Genomic DNA, 12,732 nt, shown 5'->3' with positions numbered 1-12,732 from the left:
ATTTTATGTCTATGACGTTCTGGATACATATAATTTTAATGTATCCACTAAGCAATTATTGACCTATTGATAAAAAAAATCTGTTTAGTTCTCAGATAAGTAATTATAATAACACCAAATACCCCTATGGTATTTCATTGTGGTAGTGTTGGTAAGTTTTTAGACTTGTTGCCACATCACAACCATTCTTGGGCATATGCTAATCACTCCTTGGACCAGCATAGTTGATCAGGCTATGCCACTCCCAAGACTAACCATACATCCCCAAGTTTACCTGTGATATCCAACAATCATTACTTTTGTCTTGTTCTAGAAGGATGCTGACCTTAGTATGTATGTATGCATGTATACTTTTTAATAAGAAACTATTTATTTCTAAAAGTATAGTTGTTTTGAAACTATTAAATCAGAGAACTTAGTCCCAATGCATTTATAGTTTGTATATCTTATGTGGTTCGATATACTGAGTTCACTATAAACAATGCTCTGATACCAATCTGTCACACCCCCAAACCAAGGATGGCGGAAACGTCCGGGGGTGGAGGACTTCATTAAGAGTATCACAACAACGAGTATAATAGTGCTCAAAATAAATACAACCATCACAAATATAATTGAAAACGTTACATCGAAGTATATGTTTACATGATTCACATCCATTACATTATGATAAAAAAAATGAACTGTTTGACGAATTATCGTCCCATCCTCAAAACGTTGTTGATTTCCTATTTCACTGAATTCCTGAGAATACAAGTGGTTTTGAAAAAGTGTCAACACAAAGGTTGGTGAGTTCATAAGAGATTTCGTTAGAGAAGTAAACCGTTTTCCTTGTAAAAGCGTTAGAATACGTATCCAGAAAATCCGATATTTTCTTTATAAAAGTTATGTGGTCCTAATACTAGGACCGAAAACGAACAAGTATTTGTCATACTTAAAGATATAAATGTGGTTTCAAATGATGTGTAGTCCTAATTACCAAAAACCGAAAGTGTACAGTAATTTATGTACTTATTGAGATAAAAAGCGATTTTTAAATCGACATAAAACCCATTTAGGTTTTATAAAAACTCTCGTAAACTTTATGTATTGTTATATCCCTATGTGAGTCGCTATAATCATACTATGACTGAATGAACCTGCCACGACGTTTCTCAGGTGTCGCAAAACTGAAATGACATTTGTCACCCGTAGACCTGCAGGTCCCACTGTAGCTAGCAGCAAGGTGTGGGGTGTCAAACCCAATATAGATCTATACACAACTATCACGTTCTCTCTCCAGGAGACTCTGATTATAACTACCACGAATTATATCCCGCACTCAGACGTACGGGAAGAGAGTGTCTCACAATTTAGGTTAACAAGTTTACGTGTAGTGTACGTGAGTGTAAAACCTTTCTGTATGAATGTACACTTTTTGTATGAGTTTGTTATGTGATGTATCTGTTAGGTGCATTTCATGTACCCATTTTGTAGCTTTATTTCATAAAAGTACATTGCATATAGGCTTAAAATCATGCATTTTGCATGTTTTTCGGGATTTTTCATGAAGCAATTTCATTCAAATATTTTTGTGATATTTCAGGGACTTTTGGAGGTAGGATATTGTTGGAGGAGGTAAATAAAAGTTGCGGACAAAATTTCAGGACTTGCGGAGCACTGAGGAGCAAGATATCAAAGAAATGAAGATTTTGGCTTTACAGAGATTTACACGGCCGTGTAAATTCAAGCCTTGCGTTTACGCGGGCCGTGTAAACGTAGATTTCTGCACAGTATATTTTTGCGTTTACGCGGGCCGTGTAAATGACAGTGTTAATTTACGCGGGCCGTGTAAACGTAAATGCGGGTTTTAAAGCAGTTTTTCACCATTTTTAAAGGGGGGAACCGACTTTTTACTTTGGGGGTCGACTTTTGGAGTAGAGAAGGCGAATTTCTTGAGGATTTTGAAGTTGATTAACACTTGGGAACATTTGATTTCATTTTGTAAGAACTTTAATTTCATTTTCTAGATTTGTGATCTTGTTCTAGCCATGAGTGGCTAGAACCCTAAATTCTCCAACTTTATGTCTTGACATTTGGATGTGATTTCAATCATATAACTTGATGTTTGCTTTCAATTTTCTATCTAGTGAATTTGATTTTTGTCTCAATCGAATGTTTGATTCTAATTGTGATTCTTATTGGCCATTTGAATTAGGGTTAGATCATTCAAGTTATCTAATTGCAAAATCCATAATTGTTTTGTAAATTGGACTAGGTAACAAGCACTAATCTGATTTCTATTGAATGAAATTAGTGTAAATCTATTCACACATTCTTATGCTCCCGAGCTTATGAGGAGTATTGATTATTGTTGGGAACATTCACATAAAGTTTAATGCAATCTTTCAACCTAATTCTAAGAGCTTGTTTAGATTAGATTGGTAAGGTTAGGATTAATCAAAGAGCTTGTTTTGGTTAATTATTGTGGTGAATGGGAAGTGTTAGAGCTTGTTAACACTTTCAAGTACCAACTTAGATATAATTAAACAAATATTTTGTCATCCATGGAATCACATTGCTAATTTGTCTTGCATAGAGTTGGAGTTCTCACAAATTCTGAATTTGTTTCATTTAATTGATCATTTACTTAGTGCTTTATTCTTTTGTTTAAATCATTGCATACCAACCCCCCATTTATGTGACCATTATTGTACCTTCCGCAAAAAGGTATAAGCACTTGTCCCGTGTCTCTGTGGATCGATCCTGCTTACCTTGTATTACATTTTTAGTGCAAAGTAACAGTGTTTTGGAGTCATTTTGTACCCCTTCATTTGTTGGGTTTGACACACTCAACAAATTGGCGTCGTTGCCGGGGACACGGTGTTACTAATTGTTTATTCCAAGCATTTTGTGAGTAGGTGCTTTAAAAAAAAGTCAGGTAGAAGATAAGTTTTCAATTGAAGGAAGTGATGAGAAGGTTAATGTGTTGTAAAGGCCCACCTACTTAGAACAAAGCACATTCAGGGGCCAAGTCGAGCCAACGACTTAAAACAAGGGCAGCTAACCGGGAGGCAACCCGGGGGGTTTTTTTTCCTTTATTTTAAAACTTTTTAGTCTTTGGTAAATTTCAAGTTTTTGTTAATGTCCCAAATGGTTTTAAACTTATTTTTTATGCCTAGAAAATGAATCTCCGGCTCCAAAAATACTTCACGGATAGCTTGGGGAGGATGAAGAGGAGGTTCACACCACAATTGTGAGGCACCAAGAACGATTTGGTAAATTCTTTCCATATATTCAATCGTTCATATTTTACTTAAAATTCAATTTGTGTGCATTTGTGACTATTTTGGACCCATTCCCAAATCAGCTACCATCCTCCACCATCTGACTCTCAATAGGCCGATTATACCTCTCTCCAAGCATCGAGGACGATGCTTATTTTAAGCTTGGGGAGGGGCATCCATCCAAACATTATCCCGTTGCATGTAGGTTGCATGTAAATTTTGTACATATTGCATTGCATTGCATTATTTTTCTTTGTCATTTTTTAGAAAAAATTTCAAAAACCAAAAAGATTTTCTTTCTACTCTATTTTTATTATACTTTTTGCATTTTGCATCTAAATTTTTGCATTTTCATTTAACTTGAAAAAAAAAAGTAAAAGTAAAATTTTTTGATCCAATTCCAAGCAACCAAATCTTCTCAAAACAGTTGAGATGGTAAGTGAGTTGTGTGCCTTGAGATTTTACTTGCTATTTTTATTAAAAAAAATCTAAAAGCAAGTTAATCACACGAGCACATCTCCCAAAGCTACTTGTGCAAAGCAGAAAATGAGAAGATTGTCAACACTGAAGCATAACAGCAGGTATGAGTCGATTCTTTGGGACATATGACCGGTCTTTTGAGTAGTAATGCTCAATTGAACTTAAAATGCCAAATTCAAAAGTTCATAAAACGAATGCAAAATCTCAATGTCCCGCCTTCCAGTGCTCTTAAAAGTCCTTTCTACTCATTCCCTTTTATATACCCTGCTTGAGGACATAACTTTTAACTATACTTACGGGTTTTTGCATGTTAACATTTAATCCCTCGAAAAATGTCCAGAAGTCCCTCACGGTAATAGACCATGAGATGTCCCACAATATAAAAGTCAAGGACAGAAATATAAAGAAATTGGCCAAATAAATAAGTTAATAGGAGTGTTATGTGTTAACTTAATTATTTGTAATTGTGTGATCTTAAAAAAAAATAATAATAAAAAAAAAAAACTGTTATTAAGTTAATCTGTGACCTTTGGGATTTGAACAAGTAAGCTCTGAGGGGTGTTATACACCTAATCGCCTAAAGCTAAATTGTTTGGGACTGATTGAGTTGAAAATTCGTTACACGGGTTCCATAGAAAGTCATGAACTTAATAATTGCAAATAAAGCTAATATGTTGCCTTTGAGGTTCGAGCAAAGTAAACCCGAGGGATCTCTTTAAATCTAGCACACTAAGGTCATTTGATTTGGATGTGTTGGTTGAAAGCCTGTTACACGGATTTCAAAGAAAGTCATGAGCTTTATTTGTAAAAAAAATGTAATTAGAAAGTTTGTACATAGTTGTGTTTATAGTTTAATTAGATGTTGTGTTTAGGAAAAATACTTGGCTGTCAAAAGATTCCCTTGGACTTGGATTTGAATTTATGACATTGGACTGAATGTTAATTACTTCGACTGGTGTAAGTGGTTTGAAGTTTGTAACCAATCTGGATAAATATTAGGGAATTTTTAGAAAATATTTTTCAGAAAAAGATTGTTGTTAACCAACAAATAGCTGGAATCGGACATTGTTATATTTTATGAAACAAAGATGGTTGAGCATGTTTTGTCACATATAATTTCACGAGAGTAAGACCATAATTTGTTCCAAGAATTGACTTGATGATATCGAAAAGGAATAAGTGTTGTGATCTTTGATTCTGTTGAGTTGTAGTAGGGAGTGGCTAAAATCTTGTCTCTATTATTATATAATATTTTGAGATTAAAGCCAAGTTAACTCAAGGCATGACAGGTATATTCTCAACTATGGTACAAAACAGGGTTAATTGGGTTGGATATATTTTTTCATGTTTGTTTTGATTTCTTGCATCAAGTTTAAAAAAAAAAAAAAAAAAGTTTAACTTTGATTTTCTTTTCTTCTCTTTTATTTTATTTTCTCCGGTTTGAATTTTCTTGTTCTTTCTTGAGGACAAGAAAGGTTTAAGCTTGGGGAGATTTGTTAGGTGCATTTCATGTACCCATTTTGTAGCTTTATTTCATAAAAGTACATTGCATATAGGCTTAAACTCATGCATTTTGCATGTTTTTCGGGATTTTTCATGATGCAATTTCATTCAAATATTTTTGTGATATTTCAGGGACTTTTGGAGGTAGGATATTGTTGGAGGAGGTAAATAAAAGTTGCGGACAAAATTTCAGGACTTGCGGAGCACCGAGGAGCAAGATATCAAAGAAATGAAGATTTTGGCTTTACAGAGATTTACACGGCCGTGTAAATTCAAGCCTTGCGTTTACGCGGGCCGTGTAAATGTAGATTTCTGCACAGTATATTTTTGCGTTTACGCGGGCCGTGTAAATGACAGTGTTAATTTACGCGGGACGTGTAAACGTAAATGCGGGTTTTAAAGCAGTTTTTCACCATTTTTAAAGGGGGGAACCGACTTTTTACTTTGGGGGTCGACTTTTGGAGTAGAGAAGGCGAATTTCTTGAGGATTTTGAAGTTGATTAACACTTGGGAACATTTGATTTCATTTTGTAAGAACTTTAATTTCATTTTCTAGATTTGTGATCTTGTTCTAGCCATGAGTGGCTAGAACCCTAAATTCTCCAACTTTATGTCTTGACATTTGGATGTGATTTCAATCATATGACTTGATGTTTGCTTTCAATTTTCTATCTAGTGAATTTGATTTTTGTCTCAATCGAATGTTTGATTCTAATTGTGATTCTTATTGGCCATTTGAATTAGGGTTAGATCATTCAAGTTATCTAATTGCAAAATCCATAATTGTTTTGTAAATTGGACTAGGTAACAAGCACTAATCTGATTTCTATTGAATGAAATTAGTGTAAATCTATTCACACATTCTTATGCTCCCGAGCTTATGAGGAGTATTGATTATTGTTGGGAACATTCACATAGAGTTTAATGCAATCTTTCAACCTAATTCTAAGAGCTTGTTTAGATTAGATTGGTAAGGTTAGGATTAATCAAAGAGCTTGTTTTGGTTAATTATTGTGGTGAATGGGAAGTGTTAGAGCTTGTTAACACTTTCAAGTACCAACTTAGATAGAATTAAACAAATATCTTGTCATCCATGGAATCACATTGCTAATTTATCTTGCATAGAGTTGGAGTTCTCACAAATTCTGAATTTGTTTCATTTAATTGATCATTTACTTAGTGCTTTATTCTTTTGTTTAAATCATTGCATACCAACCCCCCATTTATCTGACCATTATTGTACCTTCCGCAAAAAGGTATAAACATTTGTTCCGTGTCTCTGTGGATCGACCCTACTTACCTTGTATTACATTTCTAGTACAAAGTAGTAGTGTTTAAGGAGTTATTTTACCCCTTCATTTGTTGGGTTTGACACGCTTAACAGTATCATAAACTATACCTATTATAGTTTATCCAAAACGTTTGTAATATATAAGAATTCTTTTATGAAAATGCGTTAGTGTTATGAATCCATTAAGCTATGCTTATTACAGCTTAATATTCGTATTCTAAATGGATAAATAATCTTATCATGAATGACTAAGTTTCATTTTATGATGAAAAACTAACAAAGAAACACATTCGATATTTAGAACTTATTGTTATTCACTTTGCTCAACATAATACAAAGTGTTATGAAATTTATATGCTGTTAACTAACTTTAACCTTTCTGCGCTGTTTTGGAAAAGTCATAGAAAAATCATACGAAGCCAGCAACTGAATCCGTAAATTATGAGAGTTCCCAAAATGTGTCTAGTTTACTCATAATTTTTATCATGATTTTTAATAACCTACAACTTGGGTGAAAAAGTCCATAATCACAGACTGGTCCAGATTGGTGTTTGAAATGATAGGAAGTTTTGTAAAAATCACCATAAATTATAGAAAAATCGTATGGAGATGTGCAAGTAGTCATTTTAAAACTAATAACTTGAAATATTTTCACCTTCTACAGTTTTGAAAACCAAAATGTTTAAGTTGCCCAAAACAGTCCGTGAATGGAGTTGAACTTTTCTAATGAAGGCTGTTAGAAAAGTTTAGTTATGTTCTTGGTGTTTTAACTTGTATTCCCCCTCTAAAAACTTGAGAAAACATTAAAATGTAGGGGAATGAACTCACCTTGAGTGATTTCAGAAGATGGATGATGGATAAGAGAAGTTTTCAACTCAAGAACACTTGAAGAATCACTTGAAGATTCGAAGATCTAACAAGAATATGATGATGTTTGTGTAAGCAACTTATGATTTTGAGTAGGAGGATGTGTAATAATCAGAAGAGAGATGATGATACTTACTAAATGAAGGAGAAAAGTCTTGGAGTATGCCTTGAATCTCGAATTTTTAGAGAGAGGAAGTGAGAGAGAAGATATGTTTGATCTTTGGTGGAAGAATGAGAAAATGAGAGAAGTGTGAGGAGAGAGCAGACTTTTCTAGCCTTTGACCAATTGCGAGGTTGGAAAATGGTGGGAAAAGTTCAATGATGTGACTAGGTAAAGGCTGATGGTGAATAGTGACATGGAGTGGGTATGGGAGTGGTTGCTTGAGTCATAAGGTAAAGCAAAGTCAACACTCCACCTTAATTATTCATCACTAGATTTTATTATTTAAATAAGGATTTTCATGAGAATATGATTTAATGATGAATATTTAGTGTCTTTTATATAAAAATATAATTTCTGGAGAAAATCCTGCGTTAAAATCACGAAAAACGGGCTCAAAATGCTAAACATATCAAAAATGGGTGAAAAGCGTCAAAAATCCGAAGTCTGGCCGAGGTTCGGTCCTCTGGTGCAAAGAACCGAGACTAGAAGGGGGGAAACGAGAGGAGAGAAGAAGAACCGAGAGAGGGAAGGGAAGAACCGAGAGAGGGAAAGGAACCGAGAGGCAGGGAGAAGACCGAGAGGCGGAGAAGAGAAGGGACCGAGAGGCGAGAGAGGACCGAAAATGGCTGAGAAGGCGGAACCGAGAGTGAGGTTTGGCCCAAGAGACCTCGCCCCATCCTAGTTCCGGCCCGAGAGGCTTCCAGGTCTCGGTTTCGGTCTCGGCTACATGGGGTTTCGGCTGCTCAGGGCTTCGGCTCCTTAGGGTTTCGGCTCCATGAGAGGTTTCGGTTTCCATGAGAGGTTTCGGTTCCTTAAGAGGAGTTTCGGCTCCTTAAGTCCGTTTTTCTCGTTTTTACCCCGTTTTAAGCCGTTTTTGACCCGGTTAAGGGTCGGAATGGCCCGAAAGACTATAAAAAGTTTAAGGAACTTTTGAGAGAGATTTGGGAGATATTTCACGTTCTTGGAGAGATTGCACATACTTAGAGAGATTTGGGAGAGATTTCACATTCTTGGAGAGAGTCCCATACAAAGAGAGTTTTGGGAGAGATTTCACATTCTTGGAGAGATTTCTCATACAAAGAGAGATTTGGGAGAGATTCTAAATAGAGAGAGATAGAGTGAAAACGATTGAGAGAGGTTTCGTGTGTGGCATTTGTGAGTGTCCGACTTCGCAATGCAAGGTTTGTAAACCATGTTAAGCCTTGTTTAAGGATCTTACACACTCCCGATGAGTATGCAACATTGTTTTATCGGTTTGGCTCGCCACTTACCACAGTTTTAGGTTAAGGAGATCTAGATGTTCGCACTTTTTGATTTATGATCTCTAGTTAGAATAGCGAGTTGTTTAGTATTTACCTAACATAAACTCTAGTACCCACGTGCTAAATGAGTCGAACGGTTTGACTTGTTGACTTTGGTTGACTTTGACTTGACCGGAAATTGACGGTTGTCACAAGACTCTTCTCCTTCAAGATTTCTTCAACAAGCACCTCCTCAAGCTCCAAATGCACTCCAAACTTCCACAATCACGCTTTCTAGGGTTTCTGGATTTCAAGGGAGATCAAAGAGGCTGGGGAGAGGGTATAATGTCCTTTAAATAGGGCTCATCCCCCGGATTTAGGGTTTTCTCCACTCAGCACCTACTCGCCGAGTCCATCTTTAGACTCGCCGAGTAGGCCACTTGACACGCGACCAAAGTTGCGACCCTACTCGCCGAGTCCATCCATGGACTCGCTGAGTTGCCCTTCAAATTTACACTTTTTGCCCTTCAACTCTACTCTTGATATTCTGGGATGTTACAATTCTCCCCCACTTAAATTAGGCTTCGTCCTCGAAGTCTGCGATAACTCGACTCTAGAAATTCTCTCGCATTACAACTCCTGGCGTTAACCCAACCAAAATCCTCAAGGCAAAACCATGGAAACCATAAACTCACTTTCTCCTTGCTCGCGGTGTCCTGACCACCGTCACAAGTCGGCCATCGGCTTTACCCTCTGATAACCACACATAACAGCTGAGTACCACTCATGATACAACACTGCTCCAAATCACAACCATTAATCGACCCAAATGAGCTATAAATAACTATGCACCACCCGATTCCCGATTCGAGTCCAACTCTATCCATTCACTGCTGACAGAAAGACACACTCTTCAGGGAAACTCCCATGAGTTCTCCTCTTGCAATCGCATGCACATGTTGAACTAGCTCTAGCACCCTCGGTTTAGGAAACTCATCACACTAACGACCCTCAAAACATCCCTCAGGATGAACCACTGCTACACAATTCCTTCACCAAAAACAAGCTGGAAATCCAAAACTCCATACCTGCATCCCTTACGAGCCTCTTGACTTTACAACCTCGAAATTTCCTCCTGCGACCTCAGCAGACATCCCCACATGATGTCATCCCATACCGCCGCCGCACACGCGCTGCTTAATGACAACAATTGGACCACTCCAATCATAACCCTGCACTACTGCTTTCACTCCCGTGAATTTGCACTCGCCTTCGGAATTACATTCCTCCCTCTTTCCTTACCAAGGAAAAACACTTGACCGCCTTGTCACCACGACAAGTGCCACGGTGCTCACCCAACGCTACACCACCCGTTTATAGTATAACCACTATCCCATGCACCATACATACTCTGAATCCACTCGCGAAGACTCTCAAGTCCATGCACTACCTCCACTAATTGTGATCAATATCCGGGGCTAGACCTTGCAACGCTAACATATCGCGACATACTCAATCCATTACCTTGAACCGATCTAACGACACGTATAGAGTCTTCAGCATGACTGGACTGCCTTACCAAGCCTTCAGCCAAACTGTACCACTCTCATAATCTTCAGCAGACCTGGACTGCCCACCAGGGCCATCAGTCTAGCTGGACCGTTCACCGAGCCTTCGGCCTGACTGGTACGCTTATTGGCCTTCAGTCTATCCGGACCGCTCAACTAGCAATCAACATTTCAAGTTACCTCTCCGGGAAATCCTCCCATGCATACTGTTCTAGCCCCCTAGGGGTTCCGAACTCTATCTCCATCGTACATACTCGATCCCGGCCTGATCCCAGGCCCTATACAATCAAATACCCTTGGTCTGCATCTCACCCCGCACGCCTGCCACTTACTCATACCGGTCTATACTCTTGACTGACAGAACCACTGCTGAAACCCAAGCAGCCAAACATCCTACTATGCTCATCGATCTTTTGGAGAATTTTCCAATTCTCCCCCACTTAGGGCACTGACTAACAACCACTGATCGCCATCACCGACCTCCCTTAACAACCCTTCATGACACATACTCTTTCACGCGAACCGTTTCCCACTAACACGAACCACCTTCACCAATCGCATAACAATACAGATGATCCCGATACGAAAGATCTCGATTCCCCCACTAACCACTCCTCAGATTGCAACTGCCACCCGAAATCCAGACCAACACCCGATTCCCACGAACAACCCTCATGAAAGATAACCAACGAATTTCCAAACACTAAGTCCATAACCAAGCCATAACCCTCAAAACCAAAGAATACAATACCGAAATCCACGCAACAAGACTAGCAGATAAACAATACTCCACAATAATCATAAAATAATAAGACATTAAGAAGAACATACCCGCAGCCGCATCCGACACTACCCTGACCTCCTCTGCTGAAAGCTGAAAAGCACGACCCTGAGCCCTTAGGGGCTCCGCTCCACCCTGACCTCCTCCTGTGATCCTCAAAGTGGCCGGTGTTGGAGCCTGCACCGGTCCTGCAACAAGATGTGGGTAGTTGACCCTCAAGTGCCCAACCTGATGACAATAATAACAAATCCTCACATCCCGAACCGACACTGACTGCCGACAATCCCTCGCATAGTGCCCCTCCTTTCCGCACTTGCGGCATGCACCACCGGACCGACAAACTCTGGTGTGACCCCTCCTACACTTCCCACAAACGTGGCTTCCCTGATTTCCCGTCTTGGAATCAACGGTCTTAGACCGTTTTGTCGCTGGCTGCGACTGCACCGGAGCTTGCCTAAGCTCATGCAACTGCAACTCAATCTCTAACTCACGCCGCGTGGCGGCCTCCTGCAACTCCAACAAGGTCTCGCACCTCTGCGTGGACACAAACTGTCTGATGTCTCTCTTTAGCATACTCAAATACCGCCCTCTCAGTAAACATCCTGGTGATTTCCGTCACCAACTCCGAATCCTGCTTCAGCTCAAGGAACTCCTGAGCCTACCTCTCCCTATCAACCTATGGAATATAGTGAGTGCTGAACATCTCTCTGAACTGATCCCATGAAACCGTAGCTCTCTGCGCATCCGAATATGACCCCGTGGTCAACCTCCACCAATCCTTTGCCCCGAGCCTTAATAGGTTCAGAGCACACCTCACCCTCGGATCAGCAGGGCATGAACACGTGTAGAAACACCCCTCCATGTATGATAACCATCTCATAGCAATGATCGGATCCTGAACTCCATCAAAGGTGGGAGGCTTCATATTATCGAAGTCCCGATACTGAAAAGCTCTACTAGCTCCTCCCCCTTCCGCTGCTACAACCGATGTAGCCGCCGCGGCAGCCGTCTCCGTGAGAGCCGCATAGTGCTCATCAAAATACTCTACCATAGCGGTCTTCATCGACCCAAACAGTTCCGGCAGCTCGGCCCGGAAAAATGCAGCAACCTCATCATGCAGGATCTCACGAATCCTCACATCCAAATCGCCTGTGCTCATCTGACCCACAACCTCGGGCGATACAGACCCGCCCGGAACTCCCTCTCCTGCTCCCGATCCTGACCCGGATCCACTCCCAGCATGCCCTGAAATCTCCATACTGAAAATAAACCACCAAAATCTCAGAAACTTCCCACTATCCCGGGAACCAACTCTCAACCCAACCCTAGAGGTCATGGTTTCCCTGATACGCGTATGGGTCCTATGCTTTCAGTAGTACGGGCCCATACTACCTTCCACACCTACCCATATTTGTACGAAGTACTACCACAACACCCTAGTGAAAACATACATAACAACGCTCTATCCTCACTACTAGAGGAACACTAGAAATCTCTCACAAGGAAACCCTAGGCTAGCAGGCATCATAAATCAGGCAACACATCATGAAATCCTAAAGATCCCTAGCCTAA

This window comes from Lactuca saligna, chromosome 3 (assembly GCF_052625555.1).
Source record: "Lactuca saligna cultivar CGN05327 chromosome 3, ASM5262555v1, whole genome shotgun sequence".
Lineage (NCBI taxonomy): Eukaryota > Viridiplantae > Streptophyta > Magnoliopsida > Asterales > Asteraceae > Lactuca > Lactuca saligna.
This window is presented reverse-complemented; position numbering follows the sequence as displayed.